A 13,413-nucleotide genomic window follows, 5' to 3' on the forward strand; every position below is an offset into this window, starting at 1 on the left:
CAAGCCACAGATCAATGCAGGTCACTACCCCCATCCCTTATCCAATCACTGCATTTACTCAGGGAGCAAATCAGCCTCTGTTTGGCAACCCCAAGTTCCATCTGTCCACTTCCACTTATGAGACTGCAGGTTAGCAAGAGTGAGACTGTCTAAGAAAGTTCTCACCTTGAGTAGGAGTGGGAGATCCCTCTAAAATAAGATGTGCAGAGCAGCTCAGCTGCTTCTAAACAGGTAGGAATAAGCTCCACTTAGATCTACATTGATACTGAAACCTAGCCACTCCCCAGTGAAACGGATTAGATACCAAAGTTTATGCTCTGGAAAATGAAGTCACTTGATACAAACACTCATGAAGTCTACTCTATATCACGAGGAGGTTTCACATTACTTTGGCTTCACTTGGGCCATTTCCTTCACCAAGAATACCTTCCCCTGGGACTTGGTGAACATCTACTCATCTTTGAAGATACAACTCAAGGGACTTCCCTCATGGTCCAGTGGTCAAGAGTCTGCCTTCCAGTGCAGGACAGGCAGGTTTGATGCCTGATCTAGGCAACTAAGCCCATCCACCACAACTTCTGAGCCTGTGTGCTCTGAAGCCCATGTGCTCTAGGGCCTGAATGCTGCAACCAGGAGCCCATGCACCACAGCAGAGACCCAGCACAGCCGAAACAAGTGATACAACTCAAGTGTGTTTATGAAGCCTTCTTAGACCCACTCCACTAGAGATGCGCTCCCACTTTTGATCTGTACCTCTTTGGAATCCCTGAATTTGCTCTACTGTAGTGAACGTGGTGGTTTAGTTGCTAAGTCATGTCCAACTCTTGCAACCCCGTGAACTGTAGCCTGCCAGACTCCTCTGTTCATGGGATTCTCCAGGCAAGAATACTGGAGTGGGTTGCCATCTCCTTCTCCAGGGGATCTTCCCAATCCAGGAATCAAACCCGGGTCTCCTGCATTGCAGGCAAATTCTTTACCGACTGAGTTATGAGGGAAGCCCTAACTGTAGTGATATCCTCACACATCTCTCTCCTCTGCTGGACTGCAAGGGCCACTGGTATAGAGGTGGTGTTGCTTTCCCCAGCCCCATTCAGAATGCCTAGCATGTAGGAGCACTCAATACCTACTTACTGAAAGTGTTCTTTGAATATTGATAGTAGGAGGCAGGTTTATGATTCTGTGCCATCTTGAAAGATAAATAATATCCTACATTTTCTTATCAAGTGCTTAAGTACTGGTTCAATTATTTCTTTTGACATATGTACAAAACTTTTTAATCTTCCTTTCCTAAGACTTCTGCATCATCTTTATACCTTCCCAGATATTTCTTTTAGTTTCTTAATAAGGTGCCCTTAGATAAGCTTCATCCAATGAACATTATTTTGTGCCTGTTTGTGACAAGATAACTGAACAATCAATAAAACAAAGGCTGAATGGCCTGAGTTCTCATGACAGAGTGGACTCCTAGGTGTCTTTTATGCAGAATAATTTATGGAAACATCCTCTAAATGCAGACATTTCCATCTGTTTCACCTTCATTCTTGAGGGGAAATGAAATAGGAAGATATTCAATTTGTTTTCTAGTCTAATATATTTAACCTCTTCTTCTCAGTGTTTGGAACGCTTAGTATCACATATTTGAACAATAACAGGGGTAGGAGACGAAAACCACAATATATTGTTTGTCAGCTCAAGGCCAGGCACTGCGCTAAGGATTTCAAAGGCTCAATGAACTTAGTCTGGTGATGGTGAGAATACATAAAAGTCATCTTAAAAGATACTAAAAAGAGATAATCTTCAATAAGAAAAGATATGGGGGGCAGTTGTGGTAACATTTGCACTAGGCAATAAGGGAGGTAGAGAAAGAAAGTCTAGGCAGGTGAGAAGAAAGAGATTCTAAGTGACATGTCACACCAGGAATAGTGATACCATAGGAAAAAGTGGCAGAAAAAGTGTGAAAGGCCAGTGGGAATCATGTCTAAAGGGTCCTGAGTGTCCTACTGAAGAGCTGACTCTACTGACAATAGGGATCATCTAAATTTTGAAAGAAGAGGGTGACATAACTCAACCTGTGATTTGAGAGCATATTTTTAGAGAATATTGGGGAGAAGGAGACAATTTGAGCGACCATTAGAAATCTTTCACAGGAGCTCTAAACGAATAAATATTTGAGCTTTTACTTTTTTCTAATCAGAATTAGTATAAATTGTCTATGTGATGACTTCATTTAAAAAAATATATAAGCTCCGAATTGAATTTAAAATGGCTGTAAAAATGGAATCCTAAAAGAGAATGTTAGGCCTTTAGTTTAAAAATGCTGTAGACAGTGAACTTCTCTTCCAGAACATGCTCAATACCAATGGCAGAGGGCAGCCCACCATCAAGCAAAGGGGAGAGGAGAGAGGTAAATGCAGTCAGAATGTAGCACATGCCCTCATAGTGGTTGGTACGTAAGTATGTAGTTGAGAAAAGGAAAGGATTGGGTAACTATGCAGGAAATAGGATCAGTCAGAGAGAGTCACAAGGACAACTTAAGTAGGCTGTGAAGCATCAATAGGAGCTCATCAACAGGAGACAAAGTGGGAAGAAAATCATTATTTACACAAGGAAGAGGGTGCAGGCCACAACTATGGAGATAATGGTTTAATTCAGAAGACAAAGGCTGTCCCTGCCCAACATCAATCCTGGGGTTAACAGTAATCTGCCAAAAAATCAGTATTTTCTTTAATTATCTTTCATGAGCCTGCCATTCATGAATTTCTCTTTACTTCTTTAAAAAGTCATTTCTATTTTCACTTATTAAGATTATGAACTCAATGCTTATTATTAACTGCTTCTAATTGGACTGAAATTTCAGTTCAGTTCAGTTCAGTTCATTTCAGTCGCTCAGTCCTGTCCGACTCTTTGCGACCCCATGAGCCGCAGCACACTAGGCCTCCCTGTCCATCACAAACTCCCGGAGTTTACTCAAACTCATGTCCATCAAGTCGGTGATGCCATCCAGCCATCTCATCCTCTGTCATCCCCTTCTCCTCCTGCCCCCAATCCCTCCCAGCATCAGGGTCTTTTCCAATGAGTCAACTCTTCGCATGAGGTGACCAAAGTATTAGAGTTTCAGCTTCAGCATCAGTCCTTCCAATGAATACCCAGGACTGATCTCCTTTAGGATGGACTGGTTGGAACTCCTTGCAGTCCAAAGAACTCTCAAGAGTCTTCTCCAACACCACAGTTCAAAAGCATCAATTTTTCGGTGCTCAGCTTTCTTCACAGTCCAACTCTCACATCCATACATGACCACTGGAAAAACCATAGCCTTGACTAGACAAACCTTTGTTGGCAAAGTAATGTCTCTGCTTTTTAATATGCTGTCTAGGTTGGTCATAACTTGCCTTCCACGGAGTAAGCATCTTTTAATTTCATGGCTGCAATCACCATCTGCAGTGATTTTGGAGCCCAAAAAAAATAAAATCTGACACTGTTTCCACTGTTTCCCTCTCTATTTGCCATGAAGTGATGGGACCGGAAGCCATGATCTTAGTTTTCTGAATGTTGAGCTTTAAGCCAACTTTTTCACGCTCCTCTTTCATTTTCATCAAGAGGCTTTTTAGTTCCTCTTCACTTTCTGCCGTAGGGTGGTGTCATCTGCATATCTGAGGTTATTGATATTTCTCCCAGCAATCTTGATTCCAGCCTGTGCTTCTTCCAGCCCAGCGTTTCGCATGATGTACTCTGCATATAATTTAAATAAGCAGGGTGACAATATACAGCCTTGACGTACTCCTCTTCCTATTTGGAACCAGCCTGTTGGTCCATGTCCAGTTCTAACTGTTGCTTCCTGACCTGCATATAGGTTTCTCAAATTAAGATTATTAACTCAATGCTTATTATTAACTGCTTCTAATTGGACTGAAATTTACTTCACCTCAAATCCTAGGAAGTACATTTTTACTAGTCCTGCTTTTTTCCAAGATTTGTTGAAAAGTTCATATTACTTCTGTTAATATTCCTCACCCTTCAATATCAGAGAATCTGAGCTTCTTTTGTCTTTTGTTTTGGGATGGGGTGTTTATTTTCTCATCCCAGCTCCAGGATCACTTGGACCAATGTACATTCACACTATCCACTCTAGCCATCTATAAACTTATTTTAATGAGATAGGAACATCTCTCTACATGTCACACACATGCCTCTGCCATTTCACCCCAGTCACTGGACACTATTCCTTGTTATAATGCCTATTAGTACATCAGGCACTTTAATCTGTGTATTACCTTCTCAACGTTCTTGAAAAGATGTATCACATGCAGAATTCAATCCAAGAGTTCTAGGGAAAAAGAGCCCCAAGGACCATATTACATGTGGCATCATAAACCTGGACTTCTAATTATTTGACCTGCTCTCCTTGTGCCCAAATTATTTCCCAATATTTCTACAACTATTCTTGGCAAGTAGACTGCACACTAACTCTTATTTAACCACAGTTGGTTCTTTACTGACTCTCTTCTTTCTTTCCTTGGGTAAGAGAGCGCCTTTAATAAAAGTGATCGTCTCAGAGGAAACTTAAATCCCACTGCCTCCCTCCAGTGCTGCACTTAATGTTGTGTGTTTAACAACACCTTGGGGATTACACTTAAAAATCCTGGAAAATCTTTAAGCAGCAACACACTGGCAACAGGAAACCCTTCCTCCCCTGAGATCTCACGGACAGGGAAGAGCCAGAGTGATGGGCTCTCTGCGGGAGGGGGGACACCCAGAGGCTGGGGTGGAGATGACCTGCAGGCTCTCCCTCCACACCCTACAGATGGACCAGGAGCTGAGGGTCCTGAACATCTGGGATTCCCAGAATAAAATCAGCAGAAATAGTCTTAGGAAGATACGGGTGGTCAGCACAGCCATATACTTTCATCCCTGCCCACAATCAAAATCTGACTTACACCAACCCAAAGAAGAAATTTGGGAAATTTTTAAAGATCCTTTCCCTTAGGAGAGTCACTAACACACACCACATACACATACCCACATACACACACTTCACTGCTCAGGCCAAGATTTCATAAACTTCGCCAGGGGCTTTTTCATTGCCTCCAAACCAAATTTTCTCTAGCTAATGCTCAAACCCACTCTGGTTTTGTTCTTCCTTCATTGTGGAAAGAAACAGCTGGTCATTCTTTAGAAATAAACTTTTAGGATGCAACGAAATAAAAGATTCATTTTCTATATTCCTCTAAGCCAGAAAACCACCTGGTCCTTTGTGTGTATTCAGACTGTGCCCTGGCAAGAAAGTTCAAGGACAATAAACAAGTGATAAACCAAATAAACATTTTGCATTTGAAAATACATTTCATGTTTTACCATCTGAAATAGCAACGCTTAAGAAAAAGCAGTTTAGGGGCTTCCCTGATGGTCCGGTGATTAAGAATCCACCTTGCAATGCAGGAGGCGCAGGTTCAATCCCTGGTTGGGGAACTAAGATCCCACATGCCTCAAAGCAACTAAGTCTGCAAACCACATGTTCCAGAACCCATGTGCCACAACTGGAGAGCCCACATTCCACAACTTTTGGAGCCGTCTCGCTCTGGAGCTCTCACAACACAACTACTGAGACTGCACAACACAACTAGAGAGTCCATGCACCACAACGAAAGATTCCTCACGATGCAACGAAGATCCCACATACTGCAACTAACAGCCGATGCAGCCAATACATAAATTTTAAAAAGAAAAGGCAGTATTTGTATGAAAGAACAAAAAGAAAGATGTACCAGAATGTGTGTTTATCTTGGGGGTTATGGCATATCAGGACACAGGATTACCAAAACTAGCACATATCTGAGGGTTTTTTAAAAGGTAAAGTCAGGCGTCTAATTAAATCTGTTTCAATATTTTCCAGGCTAGCCTTAGTAGATGGAGTGAAACTTTGGGCCCTCAATTATGCATTTGTTTTGACATTCAAACATATTCAAAAGTATTTTCTGAGTTGAAATCTGAGCCCATCTATAGATGCTCTCTTGGCTTCTGTTCAAGCAAAGACAGAGCCTTTCTCTCCAAGTAGACTTCCTTGCTCGGCTTTCACAAGGTGCCCCTTGCTGAACTGTCTGTTAAGGTAGACATAACTATTTCTGTGACACTATATGCCAGCTGCTCTGCAGGTAATTTTCAGGAGCTACATCTTATCAAATATTTCAGCTAAAGAACCGACTTTTGGAAGGACTTCCTAAAGAAGAGAATCAACATGTCCTCCATGATCTCATGGTTCTACTCCTGGGTTAAGCTAGGTCACAGAGTACAGGACAGCACTGTTTCAGCTGGCTGTGGTGAGTTTTCACTGAAATTGCAAATTGGCAACATGTAACTGGAATATCTTCAGGGACTGAATTTAGGTGATATGGATGCACTTGAAAGCAAAGACTTGAGAAATATTTAGGTAATAAAATGTTTTGGTCTTGGGGACTGATTGGATGAAGATAAAGAAAGAGAGAACCGATTTCTTTTTTAAGTTATTATGAAGTATTGGCTCTATTCCCTGTGATGTACATTACATTCTTGGGTCTTATTTATTTCATACCTAGTAGTTTGTACCTCTGATTCCCTTCCCCTATCTTGCTTCTCCTGCCACTTTTCTCCCAGCTGGTAACTTCTGGCTTGTTCTCTGTATCTAAGAGTTTGTTTCTATCTTGTTATAGTCTTCATTTGTTTTATTTTTGCCTTTCTCTGTCTGACATTTCACTAAGCATGATATACTCTAGGTCCGTCCATGTTGTCATTAATGGAAATTTTTCACCCTTCTTTACGGTTGAGTAGTATTCCATTGTGTATATATTACCACATCTTCTTTATCCATTTATCTGTTGATGGACACTCAGGTGGTTTTCATATCCTGGCTATTGTAAATAGTGCTGCTATTAACATGTTGTTTAGTCACTGTCATGTCTGACTGTGACCCCCATGGACTGTCACCCACCAGGCTTCTCTGTCCAGGGGATTCTCCAGGCAGGAATACTGGAGTGGGTTGCCATTTCCTTTTCCAGGGATCTTCCCAACCCAAGGATCAAACTCACATCTCCTGCCTACCCCTGAGCCACCAGTGAAGCCCCACTATCAGGGTGTGTGTATCTTTTTGAGTTAGTGCTTTTGATTTCTTTGGATATTATATCCAGAAAGACAGATTCCTGACATGGATGATCTAACAGGTGATGGTACATCCAACATTAATAAATTGAGGCTCAGAAGAGGATATTCAGAGTTTGATGTACATGTGAGATATCCAAGTACTTGGGTTAATATAAATGTGTATTTAAATAAATGGGTTAGAGAAAAGCAGTACTAGAGCAATGGGCTTTAGAGAAGGCAATGGCACCCCACTCCAGTACTCTTGCCTGGAAAATCCCATGGATGGAGGAGGCTGGTGGGCTGCAATCCATGGGGACGCTAGGAATCGGACATGACTGAGTGACTTCACTTTCACTTTTCACTTTCATGCGTTGGAGAAGGAAATGGCAACCCACGCCAGTATTCTTGCCTGGAGAATCCCCGAGATGGGGGATCCTGGTGGGCTGCCATCTATGGGGTCGCACAGAGTCGGACACAACTGATGCGAATTAGCAGCAGCAGCAGAGCAATGGGCCAGGAGGAGAAGATCTGGGAACATCAATGGTCTAAGAATACAACATAGGAAGAAGACCCAAGGAGGCCATTTTTTTAAAAATCCAATGATACATAAACCACAATAATACAACATAGGAAGAAGACCCAAGGAGGCCATTTTTTAAAAAATCCAATGATACATAAACCACAATATCAGTATTCTTGAAGAAGAAATCATTTGACATCAAATAGCATGAAATTGATAATGTGGTTGATCAATCTAAAAAGAAGAGAGCCCAACAATTTCATTATGTTTAGGAGTAAACAAAAGATTCATGCATGACAGCTTAGTTCTCACCAAATAAATATATATCTTTATTGACTTCTCCTTCAATGGGAATTTTTTTAAAAAAAAAAACTAGGTTGCTTGATCAAAAGAAAACTATGATTTCAAAGAAGTCATCCACTATTTGACGGAAAATGTCTGTCACAAATATACAACAAATTATTAACAAATTATTATCTCTTGGCCATGTGGGTAAAAAGAGACTTCCATTTTCTTATACATATTTGAAATTTTTCTATTAAGCATTTTTAAGGAGGAAAAAAATTAAAGATTATAAGCAAACAAAGTGGACTCCTACGTATCATTTCAATAAACTTTCTCCGCTGCCTCCTTCAATCCTCACCAGCAATTTCAGGAGAGCTGCTTTTATTTTACCTTTTGGGGTCTGCTGCCACAGAACTAAGGTTGCCACAGAACATAGATGCCAAAGGACTCAGGTTTAAGGGGAAAATGTGACCTCCAGTGTAAGAAACTAGAACACAGCCTGTCCTCTGGCGGGCCTGCTGGTTCTCCACAGGGGATTACGCAACAGAAATGGAAAGCAGGCTCCTGGTGAATCCGCTATCTGTTACCCACAGGCAGCCCTGGCCCTCAAAGTCCTCCAGCCAAGCAAAAATGAAGCTTTCTGTCCACTTCAGCAGACGCTTCCTCTCACCCCAGTCTTTTCTGAGATCACTCCGTCAGGCCATGCTCTAAGCCTGCAGCTCTGCAGAGACCATATCTGGGACTGAAAGGTCAGCCCACCTGGATCAAGAAGGCATCTGCCCCTTGCCCTACACAGTTGTTAGTTTCACACTTTCAGAGAGAATTCACCCCCTGTTGCTCACACTGATGAACCTAATGGTTTCCTGGCATGTCAAGGTTCACAGCCATCTGCTCTGCTGGCAGTCAGCCCACATCGGAGGAGGTATGCCACGTTCAGACAGGCTGGGCCATGGAGAGAACCAAAGAGAGGTTTTGAAAGTAGGCCCAGTGACGCAGTCAATGATGCCTTATTTACAAGAAGACCCCCTGGAAGGGAGCAGAGCCATATGGAGAACTCAGGATTTGCTGGTTTACAAGGTAGCATATCTACTGACAATCATTGGGTTGATATCATCAACACTGGCTTTTATTCTGTATCCCTTTTCCTAATTTGTCATTGGACACAGAGTTATGGGGTTAAAGGAGGTGAAGCATGGACAGCCAGACTTCTGCTGGGTGACAAAGCATAGGACAGAGGAACCTTCCCTGAAAACGGAGATGCTGCTTATTCAGCTGTCAGCAAGGCTGGGTCCTCACCTCTGGAGAGGCTCCCTCGAAGAGAAGTGTGACTTTGTCAGACCTCTTCTGTGTGGTTGCCATCTATACAGCATGGGAGATACTTAAACTATAAAATTACTTGGTTATTTGAAATTAGCTGGTGCTCTAAGTTTTTATTTGCTAAATCTGGTAACTCTACTGTTAGATCAAACTTTTTTTTAAAAAAATGGAGGCAAGGAAGAAAACTTAAGAAGATTTGGAGCAAGCTTGGGACAATTAACAGAAGCTACGTCTTAGGATCAGGATGGCTTGTAGAAAATACCCCTTACTTAGGCCTGATGTCGTTGACTGCTTGTTTTATTTTTTTTTTATTTTTTTTTTTATTTTTTTTTTTGGCTTACTATGCACCAGGAATCCTTTTATTTTTTTTTTTTAATTTTTTTATTAGTTGGAGGCTAATTACTTCACAACATTTCAGTGGGTTTTGTCATACATTGATATGAATCAGCCATAGATTTACACTTATTCCCCATCCCGATCCCCCCTCCCACCTCCTCTCCACCCGATTCCTCTGGGTCTTCCCAGTGCACCAGGCCCGAGCACTTGTCTCATGCATCCACCTGGGCTGGTGATCTGTTTCACCATAGATAGTATACATGCTGTTCTTTTGAAACATCCCACCCTCACCTTCTCCCACAGAGTTCAAAAGTCTGTTCTGTATTTCTGTGTCTCTTTTTCTGTTTTGCATATAGGGTTATCGTTACCATCTTTCTAAATTCCATATATATGTGTTAGTATGCTGTAATGTTCTTTATCTTTCTGGCTTACTTCACTCTGTATAATGGGCTCCAGTTTCATCCATCTCATTAGGACTGGTTCAAATGAATTCTTTTTGACGGCTGAGTAAAATTCCATGGTGTATATGTACCACAGCTTCCTTATCCATTCATCTGCTGGGCATCTAGGTTGCTTCCATGTCCTGGCTATTATAAACAGTGCTGCGATGAACATTGGGGTGCACGTGTCTCTTTCAGATCTGGTTTCCTCAGTGTGTATGCCCAGAAGTGGGATTGCTGGGTCATATGGCAGTTCTATTTCCAGTTTTTTAAGGAATCTCCACACTGTTTTCCATAGCGGCTGTACTAGTTTGCATTCCCACCAACAGTGTAAGAGGGTTCCCTTTTCTCCACACCCTCTCCAGCATTTATTGCTTGTAGACTTTTGGATAGCAGCCATCCTGACTGGCGTGTAATGGTACCTCATTGTGGTTTTGATTTGCATTTCTCTGATAATGAGTGATGTTGAGCATCTTTTCATGTGTTTGTTAGCCATCTGTATGTCTTCTTTGGAGAAATGTCTGTTTAGTTTTTGGCCCATTTTTTGATTGGGTCATTTATTTTTCTGGAATTGAGCTGCAGGAGTTGCTTGTATATTTTTGAGATTAATCCTTTGTCTGTTTCTTCATTTGCTATTATTTTCTCCCAATCTGAGGGCTGTCTTTTCACCTTACTTATAGTTTCCTTTGTGTGCAAAAGCTTTTAAGTTTCATTAGATCCCATTTGTTTAGTTTTGCTTTTATTTCCAATATTCTGGGAGGTGGGTCATAGAGGATCTTGCTGTGATTTATGTCGGAGAGTGTTTTGCCTATGTTCTCCTCTAGGAGTTTTATAGTTTCTGGTCTTACATTTAGATCTTTAATCCATTTTGAGTTTATTTTTGTGTATGGTGTTAGAAAGTGTTCTAGTTTCATTCTTTTGCAAGTGGTTGACCAGTTTTCCCAGCACCACTTGTTAAAGAGGTTGTCTTTTTTCCATTGTATATCCTTGCCTCCTTTGTCAAAGATAAGGTGTCCATAGGTTCGTTGACTGCTTGTTTTAAAGTATTTATTTTGTTGTTGTTGTTGCTCTGGCAACCATTAAATGGCAAATGTTAAATGGCTCTGTGCACAGGCTTTCTCTAGTTGCAGAGAGTGGGGGATGCTCTTTGTTGCTGTGCACGGGCTTCTCATTGCGGTGGCTTCTCTTGTTGCAGAGCACAAGCTCTAGGCTCATGGGCTTCAGTAGTTGAATAACATGGGCTGAGAAGTTGTGGCTCACAGACTTAGCTGCTCCAAGTCATGTGGAATCTTCCCAGACAAGGGATCGAACCCATGTCCCCTGCACTGGCAGGCGGATTCTTATCCACCATACCACCAGGGAAGTCCTTCTTTGACTATTGAAGGGCTTCAATACTTGTCTTGTTTTAAATGCCAGCGTCATCTTTTAAGCTTTGTCTCATTATCCCCTGTCACACGCCTGTATGTACATGTGTAGGTGAACACACACACACACACACACACACACACACACACACACACCCCTCCTGCCAAACTGTAGTCCCTACCAGTCCTTTCAATGCCACACACAGTCCAGTCTCCATGGCTACCTGGAGTGGCTCCTTCCTCATTGGTACTTTATGTCAGACGAAGAGAACAAGCAGGAAGTTCATTGACTTTGGAGCCAGTTCAACCTAGGTTTGAATTCCAGATTTGCTGCTGAATATTTTCAAATCCTGGCAAGTTTCTTCATCATTTGTTAAATGGCAAATTCTAAAATTTTATTTCATTATTCCCAGAGCATGAGTCATAATCCTGCTCCACCAGGTTATTGTGGTAATTAAATATGATCGTGTGCAAAACTGAATTAACCAACATATAGCACTTACTTTTTTAAAAAAGAAAAAAAGTTACTACTACTACTGCTGTTATTGCTGTCAGTGTACAATTCAAGGCTCAATTCACAAACACAGAGACCCAGGAATTGACTGCATTGGCTTGGATTCTGGCTCTCTCTTGTTATTCTGCAGATCTATGCCTCAGTTTACTTATATATAGAATGAGCACACATACCATGTCTGGAAAAGGGAAGTACCAGGTAAGCTTACCAGGTAAGCATTGGCCATTGCATCTATCTCCCATAAAGCGTACCCAACCCACCCCAGACCAGGATGGCAGAATCCTGCTCTGGCTTTCTCCTAGCGTATGTCCTCAGGCCCACGGGCATTCAGTTTATATGATGTGTCTTGTCCTCCCACCGTGCCCTTAATGGGAGCTCCTTGAGTGATGACGTTAGTAATGAAGAGGAAACAATTATGGAAGGCATTGATGTAAGGCAAGCACAGAGTCACGAGCTCTAGGTGCTGAGCCTGTGTGGACAGACAGAAGATTCCCTCTAGTTACTATGCCTACTGTGTGCCAGGCACTGTGTTAGGTACCACATATGTTCTCTTTCTGTTAGTGCCATCTCCACCTTTTGAATGAGGTCATCATTTTTGCCTTTTACCGATGAGGAACTCAACCTCAGAAAGGTTCAGTAGCTCACCTTAGCTTGTACTGCCTGTAAGATATTTTAAGATTCATTCTCAGGCAACCTGAAGCTGGAACCAATGCTTTAAGCTACCATGCTTAAATCAACGGAGCCTCAGTCTCCTTGACTGTAGGACAAGAGTGATAATGGTAACTCTGACTGGCAGTGAGGACTAAACCAGGTCATTTATGTAAAGTGCCCAAGTCTGGTCCTGGTATGTGCTCACCACACACTCAGCAAGTCCTGGGTGTTAGCAATGCATTTACACATCGCATCTGGGGATGGAACTTCAGTCAGTATGCCTCCAAAGTCCAGATTCTTAACCCCTGCCCCTGTAATGCCAACTGGCCATAGACTTGGAGAACACATAGAGAAATCCAAACCTCTTACTCCGGGACCAATTCAATAACTGATAACTTTTGAGGTCTGCCGTGGTGCTTCTGAAAGGAGCCTTCATTGTTAAACTACTGCCTCTGTAACATGTCTCTCTGGAAGGGGTTTTGCTCACACACGTGGGGAGGGCAATTTTCTCTGAGACAAGGGCCCGACCGCCCCAGATGAGGACTGCACTCAGGACCACCAGAAGTGAGAGGCAGACCCACAACCCTTGTGTCTCCTTCCCCACACATGAGCTCCACCTTTAGAAGGTCTTCCAAATCCCGGGGCAGCTTCTGAGGTACCGCTGGTCTCCAGCGCAGACCAGAGTCATGCCATTTAAATGAACACTTACTGTCCCTTTCCCGGGTGAAACCACAGGCTCTGGTTCAGAGTTCCCCTCCGTGTGCTCCTGGGCCCTTTACCAACGCCCTTTTAATCTCAATTCTTGCTTTTGTGAAATCTGTGGAAATAGGTGATTCACATTGCTGGAGTGAAGATCAATGTGACATGACATCTATG

The sequence above is a fragment of the Cervus canadensis genome, chromosome 2, assembly GCF_019320065.1.
Source record: "Cervus canadensis isolate Bull #8, Minnesota chromosome 2, ASM1932006v1, whole genome shotgun sequence".
NCBI lineage: Eukaryota > Metazoa > Chordata > Mammalia > Artiodactyla > Cervidae > Cervus > Cervus canadensis.